This window comes from Melozone crissalis, unplaced genomic scaffold (genome assembly GCF_028551555.1).
Source record: "Melozone crissalis strain CALT ecotype California unplaced genomic scaffold, PUWL_Pcris_2 ptg000041l_1, whole genome shotgun sequence".
Lineage (NCBI taxonomy): Eukaryota > Metazoa > Chordata > Aves > Passeriformes > Passerellidae > Melozone > Melozone crissalis.
Window position 1 is genome coordinate 6,086,249 of NW_026535819.1, and position 16,167 is coordinate 6,102,415.

General features: G+C 46.1%; 1 protein-coding gene across 3 annotated transcripts in view; it reads right to left on the reverse strand.

Annotated features, from left to right (window-relative positions):
* Positions 1-16,167, reverse strand: part of EEIG1 (estrogen-induced osteoclastogenesis regulator 1) — a 36,514-nt gene that overhangs the window by 16,641 nt on the left and 3,706 nt on the right. The window lies entirely within an intron of this gene.

Sequence of the window (16,167 nt, forward strand, 5' to 3'; positions counted from 1 at the left end):
CATGTGTCTGTACAGCCTCTGCACAGCAGAGTGCTCTGTGTCCTGGATGGCCTGTCCTTCCCTGCTCCTGGGGCTGGCACTCAGCCAGTGAGGATGGCCAGCTTGAAGGAGGACACAAACACATGTGGAAATGCTCCTGGGGCAAGCAGACATGGTCACACCAAGCAAACATTGCTCAAATCCTGCAGGGGCTCAGCCAGGGGAGAGGTGGCTTTGCTTGCACAGCTTCCGAGCAGACCATCCTGATCTCCAGGCTGAGTGGGGAACACATGGCTCTGGCATGGCCTGAGCCTGCAGGAGGAAGAGAAGAAACCTTCCTGAGTGCAGGAATCACTTCAGCTACAGCTCTGGCTTCCACACAGCCCTCAGGGGAAACTGGATTTTACAATTCCAAGGAAGCCGATTCAAAGGAACCTGGAAATAAGGTGTGTGGGTCCTTCCACAGGGCTCTAGTTTCCTACTGAGCCTCTACAGGCTCAGAGCTTGGCCCTCAGCCAGTCCAGCTCTCAAAGTGATGAGGCCAGGGGAGGAAGGGAAGGCACTGACAGCTGTGAGCAAGCAAGTCTGACTCTTATCTCTCCTCCTAGCACAGGACAAAGGTGCAAGGGCAGCTGATAAACTGTTTGCTTTAGCAGGGAAAGGGAGGTTTCCCACCATCTGACCCAGGCCAAAGGGATGGTGGCAAAGGGGAGAGTGATCAGCCTTGGTTGTGTCTCCTCTTCCTGGGAAGGAAGGGGAAGAAGCTGTAGCTCACATTCCATTAGGGCAACCTCGAGGTGAGCCCAAGGGGACAAATCCAGGGACTCAACCCTGAGCCAGGAGGTCCCTGCTGGTCCTCCAAGACATTCTGTGGGACCAAATGTGCCAGCCAAGGGAGACACAGAGAATAGAAAAGGAGTAGCTGACAAAAAACTGAACTCTGTAATCCTCTGTAATGCAGATAAAGGCTGATCATCCCTGTTTAAAACAAGAGAAAACAGAAGGCAACAATTCCTTCAAGGTAGAGAACTTAAATCCCTTCCAGACAGAACTCAGGCTCACTATTAAGTCAGTAAAAAGTGAGACATCTAAGTGCCAAAAATACCTTTGAATCCGGGATTATTAATTCAAGATGAGATCTGGTTCTCATTACTTCACTCAACTCACCCCAGCTCCCTCAGACAGGAGGAAGAAACACATCCAGAGGGATTAAAAAGGTTTTGTCTGTAATAAAATATTCACCATGCCAGCCAAATTAGGCATGTTACATTTCAAATATGGGTGCCTTAAACCTGCCTCAATAATAAGCATCTTAAATGGCCTGAAGGAAGGAAAAACTCAAGATACAGATGAGAAAAGGTATGCAACAGAATGGAAAACCACCTGCGAACACAAGGCAGGTACAGGGGGATGCAGGAAACACTGAATATTTTAGGAGCATTAGTCACCTTTGGAAAGGAACTGCTATTTTCTAGAAAGCAAAGCTGATGGTAAAGGTACTACTGACATCAGAGCTCCAAGTGAAAGCTGCTCAGGCACCCAGCAGCACACCTGGTTCCCAGCCCTGCCAGACAAGAGCATTCACGGGATGCTCCCTCCAGCTCCCAGAGCTGCAGGATCCTCAGTGGGATCAAGAGCTGCTCCAGCATTGTGAGCTGAGCTTCCTTACTCAGGAATTCTTGCTCCTTTTACAATACAGCCATGATTAAGCATCTGCTGGATGCTGCTAAGTCCAATGAAGGCTAATTACTTCCAAACGTGGTAAAAAGTCCTGATTAGCAATCCAGAGCCCCAGAGCTAATTTGCCTTTAGCCTAAGCTCCTCTAACACACATTCTGCTTCTTATTAAGGATGTACATTGGCTTTCCAGAACTGCTGCAGATACCACACAGTGCAAGGGATTAGGAAAAGGATTTGGGGGTGTTATGTTACCCACAGCACTGTGATCATGAACCTCAGCTGCAGGTGCACACACAGCTTAGGGGTTTTGTGCCTTTGGAACAGCCTGCACATGGCAAGGAGGAGTTTAGAAGACAAAATCCAGAGCTGCTTTCCAGTCACAAGTTTCACAATCATTCAATAATGAATTTCAACCTTCTTTGGGTTTTTATTTTAAAGGGTGGGGGCTGGGTCTGTATCACTAGACAAACAAGCAACAGCTCTATTGTTTCAAACCGAACTCTAAAAAATTAGTTCCACATTTCCCAAAGATGGCATGTGGAGAAGAAATGGGCTTTGCCTACCCACCTCCCTTCAAGTTAGGCTGGTAATTAGAGAACACTAAAAAAGGGACAAAAAAAAGGAGAACTCAGATGATGAGCAGTTTTGTATTTAGCCCTGGAATATTCTCTGATGTACAATTATGAACCACCATACAGAAACAAAAAAAACCACCCAAGCAGCATGGTGAGGGCTGCACTGAGAGAATTTTTCTTTCATCCTAATCACAAGGCAACTAAAAGTAAAGCAGAAATGAACAGCTTAAAACCAGAAGTGTCTAATTTTAAGTTTCACTCTGTATTTGGAGAACCAGAAATAGTTCACACCAATCCCAGGTCTAGGTGCCAATTCAACGGGTCCTCAGAAGTTTTATTTTAAAAAAGCTGTCTGTATCATTTTGCAAAAAGACTCCCAGAAGGTTGAATTCCTGCCAAACTAAGCTTTGCCCTCTTCTGACTTCAGACTTATTCAAAGCTGTGTAATTACTCTTTCCAGACCTAAATATACCTCCTCAGAATAAACCAGTGCAATCCTGTGGCAGCTTTTGTGAGAAGCAGAGTTCTGGAAAGAGCTTTGTGAGGTTTTCTAATCCTGGAGCTGCTCATCTACCTCCAGCTCGAGGAAGAGCTTTTTGCACCCCTCATTCTGCCTCTCAAGAGAAGATTCACCAGGGAAAGAGCAGCTGGGAGATGCTTCACCACAGCATGGTGAGGATTCAAGTGATGGGAATGATGCCCAGCAGGGACCCACTGCTCTGCCTGATTTTGGAGGGGCAGCAGTGAACTCAGGGAAGCCTCCAAGGCCACTCTGGGTTATGATCTCAGACACAGCTCTGGAGACAGGCAGAAAAACACACAACAAACAGACCTGAAAGAAGAGATGTTTCCAGCTGTGCTGAAAGTGCCATGGACAGACCAGCACTCTGAATGGCTCACTCTGAATTCAAGTTGGTAAAGCAAACACTTCTAGAAAAAGGCCACATATCCAACCCGTGCTATCTTGGGCTACACTGTGAACCTCTCTCCCACATGAAAACCCAGCTAATGAAACACTAGAGCAGAGATTAAAACTTCTATTTACAGACTCAGAGCTGAGCTGTGGGTATCAACCTTCCAACACCACCCCCTGAAACACTTTGGCCTTGCTGAAGCATTTGGAAAAGCAGATGTTTCACTCCTGCTTTATGGCACACATCAGACAGTGTCATAAAAAGGCCACAGCCTTACTGAAAGGGCTGCAGCAACAAAAAATAGCTTTTAATGTCAAACATTTCACTAGAGCAATGTCTCAGTCTGATGTTTCATGCATGGGGCAAATGTGGGAAAACCTCAGGCTAAATGGGACAGTAGAGATAAGCACACACAAAGAGCTTCTTATTCAGATTTACTCCTCCTCCTCCTCAGAGGGGAAGGGTAAGCTTTCCTGTTTCTGATGCTCAGTCCACATGCTCACTGTCCCCCTTCTGAGATGTGGATCTGTGTCAGAGCCTTCAAGCAGAACTAATCCCCCTCTCAGCAGAGCCAGTCCTCTGCACCCTCCTCCCTGCTTCACCACTGCAGCAGCATCTTATCTGATAAGGCACAGGAGAGATAATACCATTTTAAAGAGGCTGCCAAGCCAACTCCCAGCTCAGATTCTTTTAAGTGCAGTGAAAAACAGCCCTTCAAGGGGCCCTGACATACACCAGCAGTGTCTCTTTTGGGGAGTAAGGGACACAATCCCTGCAATGCAGGTACAATCCCCTCAATAAGAGAGACAAAATATCATGTTATTTCAGCAGATTGCACCTCAAAGGCATCTTCTACACCATTCCTTTACAGAGCTCTGCTTTCATCTGCAGAGACACAGTAAAACAGCCCCATCTAACCCCCAGCCCTTCCAAAGGCTGAATTAGAGCAGACTCACTGACACTCCCATAGCTTGGAAAAGCCTGGAACAATCCTGCATTTTGCTCCAGAGGAGACAGTTACTATTTCAACTAGGTTATCTAGTGCAAAGCAGTAGGAGAGACCTTTGGTAAGTGCAAGGAAAAATCCCTGAAAAGCCTGTTTTGAAACTGACTTTCTAGGATGTTCAGGAACCAGAACACCCCGTTGTTCACAGCACACCAAAACACATCCCATCCTACAAACACAGCAGGCCCTGCCACAAACAATGCCTAATCACTGCCTATAAAACACAGGAATTGCAAAAGTGGGTGAACATACATATGTAACACAAAGCAAGCCCTCATTTAGCCATTAGCTGGTTTAGAGTTACAATCCAGAACCTGCAGGTATCTCCAAATAAAGGGCTTAGGACAGGGCACTTCACAGCAGTTATTAAAGAAAAATGCAGCTCTGAGGCTTTGCCATCCTGATGCCTGGCAAGGAAAAGGAGAGGAATGCACAGTGAGGAGGATGAACTGTGGGCAGACACCAGGAACAGGTCACATCAGTGGAGCTCAGGGCTGCCAGCATCTGCTCAGTTTTGTTGTCAAGCTCAGGTAGAGAAGCAGAAGCAAACACAATGCAGCAATAAGCGCTGGGAAGCTCAGTGGGAACACATCCCAGGAAAATTGAGAAGTGACACACCACATCCCTTGGGGAAGACCATTAAACCAGCTGGATACACAACATAAGCAATCCTAGTCTAACCTGGAGGCTGACATGTGCCTTACAAGTTTACACAGAGGGGTTTTGCCTTCCCTGAGCAGAAGCAGGGCAAGGGCTGCAGGGAACTCCCAACAATAAAGTCACTCTGCTGTGCTGAGCTTACATCACTGGCCAGAACCACTGCCAGCCCAAGGAGCTGGACATCTCCCCCTCTGCAAACAGCCCTGCATTCTCCAGCTGACAAGTGCTGGTTGTTGTTCAGCAGACATGAGCAGTTATGATGGAAAAATGGCTCAGAGACAGATGATGCAGACTGTGTCACTGAGAGAACTGAGCAAGCCTTTGTCATCTGAAACAAGTCTTATTTGGATGTTTCACTGCAAGTGTTTTAAACAAGGGTTCAGCAGTGAGGTCACTGCATCTACCAAGCTACTCACAAAATTAACTTTTGAACTCCCAGCAAACCCATTCCAATGGCCCATGGTGAAGAACACCTACCCTCATCTCCCTTGTGGCGTCAGCTTATATTGATTCAGTTCTTCATTTGCACCAGAAGAGTGATTTGTAAAGGCTCCCTAAATACTAAATTTTCTTCATTTGCACCAGGGCAGTGATATGTAAAGGCTCCCTAAATGCTAAATGTGTACACCAATGCTTTTAGAATGAGCCAATCACACAACCCAGCATTTCTGAGGGAGAACAAGGCAAGCTCAAAGCTTCTGCAGGGCTTCACCTGCTGTCTCCCAGCAGGATTGACATACATCCACTCCTGCTCCTCACTGGCAGCTGGGGAGGAGTGAACAGGGAAGGAAGAGTAGGGGAAAGTCAGCTCAAAACCAGATTCCACTGATGCAGTTAAGAGCACGGGCTGCCTAATCCCTGCTTGACTGGACATGAGACAAATACAGGAAAAAGGATTAATGGCAAATGTACAGGGGAAAAAAAAAAAAGCTAATGGGAGACACTCCAGCCACAACTGAGAAACCAAGCTAGGAACAGTCAAGGCAGCTTCTCTGGGGGACAGGGGATGATGATGACAGCACTGAGTATGTGAAAGGCAGCTGAGGAAAGAATTGGAGCAAAAACAGTAAGGCAAGCATGAAATAAACACAGTATTCAAATAATTATTTAGATATTGTCCTTAGGAGTAAGCTGGTATCTTTTTGATGGCGTTAACTTTATTTCCAGGAAAGCCTTTTTCTGTAAAGCACATCTTTGGCACTGTGTGTTACAGATCCCTCCGAGGCAGTGATCAATCCTGATGAAGGCCCAAGCACAAGCCAGGGAGTGAGAATTCCTCCTGGAGAATGGCAGTGGCAGTCAGTCAGTCACCAGAACAAAACTCTCCAGCATCAGCATCCCTGGTTGTGTATTAACAGCTTCCTTGAAAGTCATTCAGTTCTGTCTGCACTCCAGCCACACGAACCCAGCCATGTGTCCTTTGGAAGGGACAGACATGAAATGCTGCACCTCGTGCACTATGTCCCACAGGCAGGAGCTTCCCAGGGCAGTGCATCCCAGGTACTCCAGATCACTGCTCTAGGTAAGCCAGGCTCTCCAGTACATTCAGGGCTTCTCAAACCACTGGGAGTTATCCTAGAAGAAATATTTCCAACCACTCCTTGTATCTAAATCTTAAAACTATTAAGCTCCTTGTAACATAAATTATGCTAAAAATACTCTAAGAAATGAAACAATGGAGGTTATTAAAAAATCACATGCAGCTGGTGACCAAGTGCTACAGGAAAAGCTGCATAAGGAAACAAAAATTGTGCCAAATGGAGAAAGTAAGTCACAGAAAAATGACCCTTTAGAACTTAAGTTATAGAACAAGTCAGAAAAGTTTTGGAAGGGTAAGCAAGGGTGGAGCAGGGAGAAGGCATGGAGAAATAATTCTAACAGACTTGGCTGCAAGCAGCAAGGGATGGGTACATGGCACTTTAAAGATGGGACATGCCCAGCAGAGCCACTCTGCTTTGAGGTATTTGTAATTTACATTCTGTCATCTGGAAGCAAAGAAGAAAAGCTGGACATCAGGAAAACAAATCCAAGAAGGGAGTGTAACAGCAAAAGCTGTGCAATCTATTGTTACACACTGTGCTAAGGCAGACCAACCCAAAGCAACAAATATCCAAGGACTTCTTGCCACATCCACAGAGCACGAGCTCTTCCTGGTCTGAGGCCAGGGGTGTGTGCCAGGAGCAAAAACATCACAAGCAAAGAACTACCAAAGTCCTGAGTGTAAAGCAGGGAATAACTGGCCAGATGAGTCGGTTACTAAAGCACCAGTCTGTAATAACGTGCGTATTGAACGCTGAAAGACGCATTTGCTTTTTGGGAACTCTCATCATGCACTGAGTCACCCCACAACTCCTACTTCCATTGTTCTGATAGACTCTGTTGGAGCTGGGTTAGCCAAGAATGAGCCATGTGCCAGGCTGCCAAGCCCACCACCAGTGCTTTCCTCCCATAGGCAAATCCACAAGCATTTAACTTCCAGAGGAACCCAGAGCAGCTCTGCCCAGGTCAGCCACCAGCCCCACACTCAGGGTTTTGTGTGCCAGTGCTCCCAGCCTGGCTCACATGTGCTGTTCCTCTTGCTTTGTGCCACCTTGCAGCTCACACCCACCACACTCTGAAGAACTTGTCTAACTCTGGGCCTAAATACCTCTTAGATCTCATACTCCACAACTACAACTACAATCAAATGTGCATAAAACAGGCATGAGGGCAACTTAACTAAGTTACCTCTAATGAACTCTAATCCCCACCTCCTGTCCATAAAGCTAGACTCACAGGGGCATGAAAAAACCCAAGCTGAGAGAATTCCCTGTTACTGGGGGGTGGAAGGCACAGAAGGAGGGGTGTTCAGGCTCATTGCCAACAACTGTATAGTAAACCCCACAAAATTTAAAATAGAGTGAAGAAAATCCCAACTCTTCCAGGGCCTGTTGGCCCTTTGGAAAAATCACAACACAAATTTCTCCTTTGCTTCTAACAGATTTTTAAGTTTCAGAAGGTCCCAAACACTTTGGAAAAACTCTGAATTTGGCTCTGTACAGATGCTTACAAGATTAAGTTAGAATACAGTAAATTTCTGAGCCAGTGTCTGTTTCTGTATCACAGCACGGCTTTTCTCGAAAGCCTTTTCACTTTTGGCAGAGCACAGATGTAAAATGAAGATTTGCTGATTATCCATTGCTGGTGTATATTTATAAACTTTCTTCATCCCCTAAGTGTTAGCTGTCATTCTGAGAGATTCCAGATTTGGATTTTGCTGACTAAATTTAAACTCTCAGTGAAGAAAGACAGCAATGTAAACTGCACCAAGGAGAACTCTGATAATGTGCCCCCCTCACAGGGCACAAGACATGGCTACAAGGCTGTATTTTAAGAAAGCTAACTTAGAACACAAGATGCTCTTATGAAGAAAAAGCTACTTAAAAAGAAAAAAGCCACCTTTCAAAGCCAAAAAAATTCAACACTTGCCCCCAAATATGAGAAAAATCCAGACATGGGTCAGTTCAATAGGCCAAGGCTTTGCTGGGATAGTAAATTTGGCAAATGAAAACTCAGAGGGAATGAACACAAGACTAGGAACAACATCACTAACACAAGTGATGTGCAGACAAATGTTTTTGCCTCTAAGGCAGGTTTAGGGCACATGAAGACAATGATGCCAGAATAGTTAAGTGACTTTTTTTGCCAATATCAACCCTGCTTCAGCTGGGAGAGTTTGCCAACGTAGCTGTACCAGAGAGGTCTTTATAGTGCCAATTAACCTGCACATGAGGCCAAGTTCATTTCTGGAATAATTTCATTAATACAGAATGATGTAACATCACTGCAATTTGGCTCGAACATGCTGAAGAGACTTTCAGTAAATAAGCTGCCTCAAGTCAACCCTGTGCTAAAAGTAGGTTTAGTTACCCAAGAGGTAACACCCAGCCATGCTCAGACGTGTTTCCCTGTGAGTCATTTCTATAGAGTACACATTTACCCAAAACAAATACAATAGCCCAGGAGAAGGGCTTTCTATATTAACAGCAACTTTTTCATTCCAGGATCAACACAGGTGTTTTGGGATGGCTCCTTTACAGAGGCACCATTCAGCAGGACAAACCAGGTGACTGGTTGGTTTTATGGACAAGGTTCAAACATGTTTTCCCTGAACCTCTGAACCCTCCATCAATATCTATCACTGCTGGTGTTTATCAGCAAAAGGCCACTCAGCAGGAGAGGTTTGCAGATGAGAAGAGGCTGCTGAGGAAAGCTTGTTGACCCCTGACTCAACACTGGTACTGGGGCTGGTACTCCTAACTCAGCCTCTCCCAACTCTCCCTTCCCTTCTGCCCCAGTTTCAGCATCAGAGCCAGCAAGAGGGGAGATAAAAGGGTCTGAGACACAGCAGCTAGAGCTGATTTTTCTCCTCTGGAGCCAGAGCTGCAGACAAACACAGCTCTCTAAGAATGACCAATATCTCATGGTGCCACTTGTCCTAATGAGACAAAGGTATTTTCATAAATTACATCTTGTTTAAAAGCAGAATCTGGCAGAGCTCTGCATTGAGTGCCAGCAGCAAGTGCTGGTTAAGGCCTTGGGAGATGTGAGCACAGGATCCCACTGCAGGAGCAGGTTTCTGAGGATCAGCAAGGCTTTACCTCCTGTGTGGCTGTCACCACAAGCTGTATTCAGACATGCTCCCTTGATTCTCCCCTGCTGAGAGCAAATGACATTGGAGATGCAATGCATCACTTCTGGAGGGAACACAACAGGTTTGTTTTGAGTGAACAGATGTAGCTGCACTTACAGCAGGAAAAGTCATCACTACAAACCTACATCAGAAACGGACCTTAAAGACAGCAGGAGCTGCAGTATCATCAGCTACTCCCTGTCCAGCACAAAAAGGGTGTTCAGCAAAGCAGAAAGGCAGCAAAGCACAGCAACAGTTGTAGGAAATTCACTCCTCCACAGCACAGTTTCCCTTGCAGCAAAGAGCACTGCAGGCTACTGAAGTACAAACCAGCAGCACGGTGCTTGAAAGAATTTGACATTTATACAGATGCAATATCCTGGTGTTACCAGAACAGGCCACTGACAGAAGCCAGGGAAAGCTTCCCTGCAGAGGGGTTTCTGCATAATTAATCTGTAACACAGGCAAGCAGACAACCTCTGCTCAGCCTTGCTGCTCAGAGTGGAAGCAGGAGGCTGCACTAGCTGGGGCTGACTGGTTACAGCAAGGCTGCCTAAGTGCAAATGGGATTGCTTCATCTCAGAGCAACGGAGCATTAACAGCTCTGGAAAAACTGCTGAATTATAAATATCCTCCAGGCCTCCCTCACATTCTCTGACATGCAGGCATAGCCTAAGCAAGGATGGGAAGAATGGGAGCTAACAGGAGAAATAGGCATGATGGAAACACAACTAAACTGGAAACCCTCTCCTCAGCCTACACAGATGCAAACAAAAACCCACTGAACACCATGATGCCACATCCACCTCACCTTTGCTGTCTCAAGCATAGATAAAGCCTCAAAGTCTGACACAACACCAGGTAAAAAAAAAAAATTCCCTATGCCAGGTTTTTTTTTGCAGAGAAGTGCTTCCTTCCTCCTCTCCTGGCCATCTGCATCTTTATTTTGATGAACAATATTATCCCTTAAAGACTGGAAACAGAAGCGACCAGACAGAGAACAAGAGAACCCAACCACATGACCTCTGTAGGTCTCTAAAGCTGCATTGCTAATTAGTGCTGCAGCTTTCTAGCCCTTCCAGGACAGTAAATGCACACATTCTTTTCCTTCCTCCCATGTAAGCACTGACAGTGCTTTCAGGCTGAACAGACAGAATTCATTTCTTATTTAAAGTACAGCATACAGCAGTAAAAGTATTTTTAGCTTCATCCTATCTCCTACTACAACATGGGACCTCCTTCAAGGCCTCCTCCCAGCAATGAGGTAGGATAAACTCAGCCAAAGGAAAGGCATAATCCTGCTCTCCTGCCAGCTCAGCTACTCGCTGTCCGCAGGGAGTGTGGCCTCTCTATACCATACTGCTTATGTAGAACATCCTGTCACTCCCACATCTGCCTCCTCCCAATCCTTTAGCTTCCATGTGCTTCCTCTTCATTGTCTTCCTCATCCCCATAACTCCACCCCAGCCCCTTGGCCTAATCCACTGAGCCACAGGGGTGACCCACGTGGAGCACGTGACAGTGATACCCACGACAATCAGCGATTTCGAATCGCGCACAACAATTCCCATTCTTGCTCATCAGATTAAAAATACACCAAACAAGAAGGCTGTTCATGCAGGGAACACTGGCACAACTGTTTGTCTGGTGGGAAGTGCCTTTCAAACCCAGGCACTAAGATGAGATGCCGAGTCCCACTGTATGGTACCAGAGGGACGATGATGCCAAGCCCGCAGTTACAACAGCGACGTGCATCGTGTCTCCCAGCAAGTGCACTTGGCACAACGTGAATAAACTGCAAGAGGAAAAAAATAAAGTCTCTCACCCTGCAGGGCAAGCAGCTGGTACTGGGGTGGGCTGACACATCCTGAAATAACACCTGAAATGATCACCTTTACAGCATGGATTACTGCCACGCGTTCACAGGACGCTAAAGAAAAAATTAGCGGATCCAAATGTTGGTCCAGGGAATTTCTAAAGGCTTCTGGTTATTATACAATAACCCAGCTATGAAATAATTTCTGATCCATTTCAGAGTAGGCTGCAAGCAAGTGAAGAGCTGGCAGCCCACAGAGGATGCAGAACACATCCTGTTTGAAGAAGGGAGGTCACACACAGAGCCACATCCGCCTGTCCTCGCACGGATGAGGCCTCACAGAGCCCCACACACAGGTGGATGCTGCAGAGCTCACCATCCCACCCTGCCAGGCCTGAAGGCAGGGAGGTTTCTGATCTGAGAAGACGCTGGCCTCTTTCCTGAAACACTACCAGATGTAGTTTCCTGCAATAAAATAATAATAAGAAATAAATCTGTACCTGCCTCATTTATCTAGAAGCTGGTAACACAACAACTTGCCACTGGCAACTTATGGCCTATTAAAATACCAACTGCTGTGCCTTGGGCAGCCTGTGGTCTCTCTGCACACATGAATTCCTCAGAAATTCAGCTACAAAGCTAGAGTCAACACTAATGGCAGCTCAAGAGCACAAAGAATAAAGGGACTGGAAGCCCTTTAGGTCTTTCCCTGTATTTCAGGAAAAAAATACATGTCTTAAAGGAACAGGGCCACTCTCGCCTACCTACCCTGATTCTCAGCCAGAACTGATGGTACTGTCACCCTGCAAATTAAGTGGGCCACAGAGCCCTGGTTTCCTAGTAGAACATTAATTTTCAGTGAGTAATTTCTCTGAGCCAAGGGCTGTTTAAGTCACACAGATAAGGCTGTTGCTAAGAGTCAGCTGTCAAAGCAATGCCAGCTCAGAGTCGGCGCTGAGGGGGAAGTTTGAAAGCCGCCTGTATGTGACCGTATTTACTGATGCTGCACACACAGCGTATCGCTTACAGCCCTCACATCACAGCTTCTGGTCAGCAGAGCAGCCTCTGCCTCAGCCACAGCAGCCAGGACAGAGCCAGGCCATGAACAGAGACTGTTCTTTACCCAGCAGGATACAGCCTCCGTGGCAGGAAGGTTTAAAGTAATTCTGCCAGTCTTGTGACAGGCTTCGATGCGGTGACCGGTGACAGGAAGAGGCAAGTACAGCACAAAGCAAATCAGCCTGCTCCAAAGCATCTGTCACACCCTGCAGGTGTAGCAAACAGAGGCCAGGAAAGGCTGCTACTAAAAGTGCTTTGCAAACTCAAAGCACAACTTAATATGGTTTGTGCCGGGGACTTTGCGGTGCTCCATCACTTCTGCAATTTTATCAACACGCTCAACTTGGGAGAGGTTTAACCTCATTCGCTGCTTCTGCTCTCACAACTTGCACCTACATTTAGCTGCACTCCTGGAATGAACCCCCTTTTTGTACTCTGTGTATTTGGTTCACAATGCAAGGCACTGCAGGTACTGTGCTTGAATATTATCTTGAACTAGGTCACGTTTACTGCAAATCACTCCTAGAGGCTGTATTCAAATCACTTCTCCATTAACAGCCCCAGCCTGTTCCTGAGGCTCTGCCAGGAAGGAAGGATGTTATGTGAAGCTGCTCTGGAACATGAAAACTAAGTCTATTGATCTGGATAATAGGAGTATTTGTACACATAGGGAAGGTCTGCATTTCCAGACACATTTGCAACAAAAGTACTTTTAAAATACCTTAACATACCACACGCTCTAGCAGAGGATAGAGCCAAGCACATACTGTCCTAAAATATGGAACTGGGAGAATGGTTTGAAGTCACAATCAAGTTCCTTGCTCTATTAAACTCTGACAATCCCACTGGAATCAAAAGGCAGCACTCAGCAAGTGATCCCCTTTTCACTACAGCCAGTTTTCTTCCCTCTTGGGGACTCTAGAAGAAACTATTTAGTTACCTAACCTTTGCTTTTTAAGGCTGAGAGTGGTCAAGATTCAGATCTCAACCAGGCTGAACCAGTCTTTCAGTCTCTGATTAAACAAACAGCTAACGATTTTCCGGTCTGAAAAAGCTAAACATGGTCAGCCTAATTACCTGAAGTGTCAGGCACAATGACTATTTATGTAAAGACAGTGAAGTAGTTGATTTCTAACTCCCACCACCAAGAGCTGCACTCTGGAGGTGGCACAACTTGCACCTCCCTTCACAAATTGTTTTGAATCACCAGCCCTGTGTTAGCAGGGCAATGTTTTACTCCTTTATTTATGTCCTACAGTAGTGAATAAGTTCTGTTTATCACTAAGGCATTATAATGCTTTTTATCCCACCAGCTGCCAAAGGCAAGCAGCTTCAGCTCATTTGTGCCTACACGATGATGACAGAGCCACACTTACACAAAAGCTGACCTCAGTGCACAGGGAGCTGTCAGTGTGAGCTGCCTTCCCAAATATCAGTGTTCCTCTGATATTCTGGATGAAGCTTTACACCCCCAAAAAATAAATCAAGTATGCAGCGCAGGAAGTGGCCTTTCATAGTGACTCAATCAAAAACTGCAAGGGTAAGAACATTGTGGGTTCAGGCTCAGCACTGACACACTTGGAGGTCAGACCACCCCAACAGGGTCAGGTCTTCCCAGACCCAGCCCACATGCAAACAGGGCAGGGCTGCAGGAGACAAGCTACATCCATTGTTTCACACTCCTGCAATGAGTGCCAGGATCAGAAAACCAAGCTGAAATGCTGCACATGCTTGGAAAAGCATGGTCTCAAAAAAATACAGTGTAAGGTGCCTTCAGAAGACAATGAGGAAAGTGGGAAATGCTCTCAAAGCTGCTCAACTCATGCAAAACAGTCTTGCCTCTAGAGTCAGACAGGGGCTTTCAGAGTACAATCCCTTCCTTCAAATCCAGAAACACCAGAGTGGAACTGCTGGCAGGCTAACAGAACAATGTAGGATGAGGCGTCAGGAGTCTGTGGATAACACCTGGCTTTCCACTTCCTTCACACTGTGTGCCAGCAACGCTGGCTGCCAACACAGAGCCAGAAATCACTCAGCACCAAGCAAAGAGCATCTGGCTGTCACTCAACATGAACTGCAAGCAGAGAGGGGGAATTTAATTGAGTCTTCCTCTTCTGGGACACCCAAAGATGTACATGAACTTAGTACATCAGCCTGTAGCTTTAGGCACTCCTTTGGACACTCAGCCTGTGCTGATCCATGGATGGGATACTGCCTGATGAATTTATTGTCTCATCTCTCTAGGAACAAAGATGCACCACCCCCCCCCCAGAAAGCTTCAGACTGGTACAAAATGCAGCCGCCCACCTGCTCCACAAAAACGGTTGCCATGAATACATCTCCACTTCTCTGTGCCTGCTATTTTTAAACATACTTGGGAGGCAACTGAATTCACAACGGTGGTTGTGCTATTTAAGTCTCTGGATTAAAAATATTCAAGGAATATATTGGTACTTCTCAATATATTGGGAAATACAGCATCTGCCTGGCCTACACCTGGCTCAGATGCCTTTTCAGATGCCCAACTTCTGTAATCCAACTGCAAGGTGATAAAAGTATCTATTGTGTCTGTGGGTTTAACACTGAGCACTGTAAAGTGAAACCTGTGAGTTTTATCCCTCAGAAGCCCCAGAACAGCCTAAGGAAACTTCACAAAGGGAGAGGAAAGGACAAACCAAAAGATTTACAGCTGAAGCTTTAGTCATTAAAATACTATAGTTTAATGCAAGGCCTGAGCACAGGAACACTGGCAATAAGAGTAGCTGCCTGCAAGAAAATAACAATTTGTAAAAAACCCTAACAAACCAGAAAACCCAGGAGAGGCAGATCCCCAAAGCTGAATGTGCTGACAGGACCTGAACCTTTTCCACACATCCTTAAATTCCTAACATCATTTAGTCTTAACACATTTCAGACAGGCTCCCCTCTAGACAGAAGGGTGAGCAGCCTGCGAAGGGGGTCCCAGCCCGGTGTGTGTCCCAGCAGAGCCAGAGCACCAGGCTGAGCTGGACTGGGGACCAGGACAGGCTGATGGAGCCAGCACTGCAGGCTGCTCCTTCTGCCTTGTCCCCAGGTCAGAATGATCCCAGTGTCACCTGGAACTCATGGGGAATTTCATATTCCCACCTCCTGCCACAGACATGCATGAGGTGTCAGGTAAGCTTAGTGTAAATAACCTGAAAAATCTGTCCCTGGAGGTTCCTGTACAACACTCCTCTTTCCACAGACAGCTACAAAAACTGATTTAATGTTTCCTGTGAAGAGTTCCTATACCTACTTCTAGCCTCAGTTTACAGACTCCAGGTGACACGGGACACATTATTCAGATCAGTTCTCTGAAAACTCATGGTCATGAAGAGCTACGGCTCAGCTCAGTCACAGCCACAGACCTCCAAAGAGCCCAGATCACAGAAGCCCAAATCGATTGCAGAGCAAACACCAGATTCTGGACACAAGCAGCTCCCAAGAGATGACTAGCCAGACATTCCAGCCTCAAATCCAATCAGTTTTGGAAGTGGTTGATTTCAGAGAAACAATCATAGATTCTAAACTTACAGGTTTCTAACAAAATATGTATACAGTATCTCCTTTATTTTAACCTTTCCCAGTGAGTATCAAAAAGGTGATAGAGATGAAGAGAGGAGTACAGAGCAAAGCCAAGGCATGACCTGGGAGCCTCTCCACACAGTAACTCTTCGGGAAATTCATCCCTCCTGAAGTTTCTTTAACTGCAACAGGGAAAAATATTTGGAAAAGGTCAAATGACTCAATACCACTGAGAGCTGTAACTTTTCAAGCAGGAACAG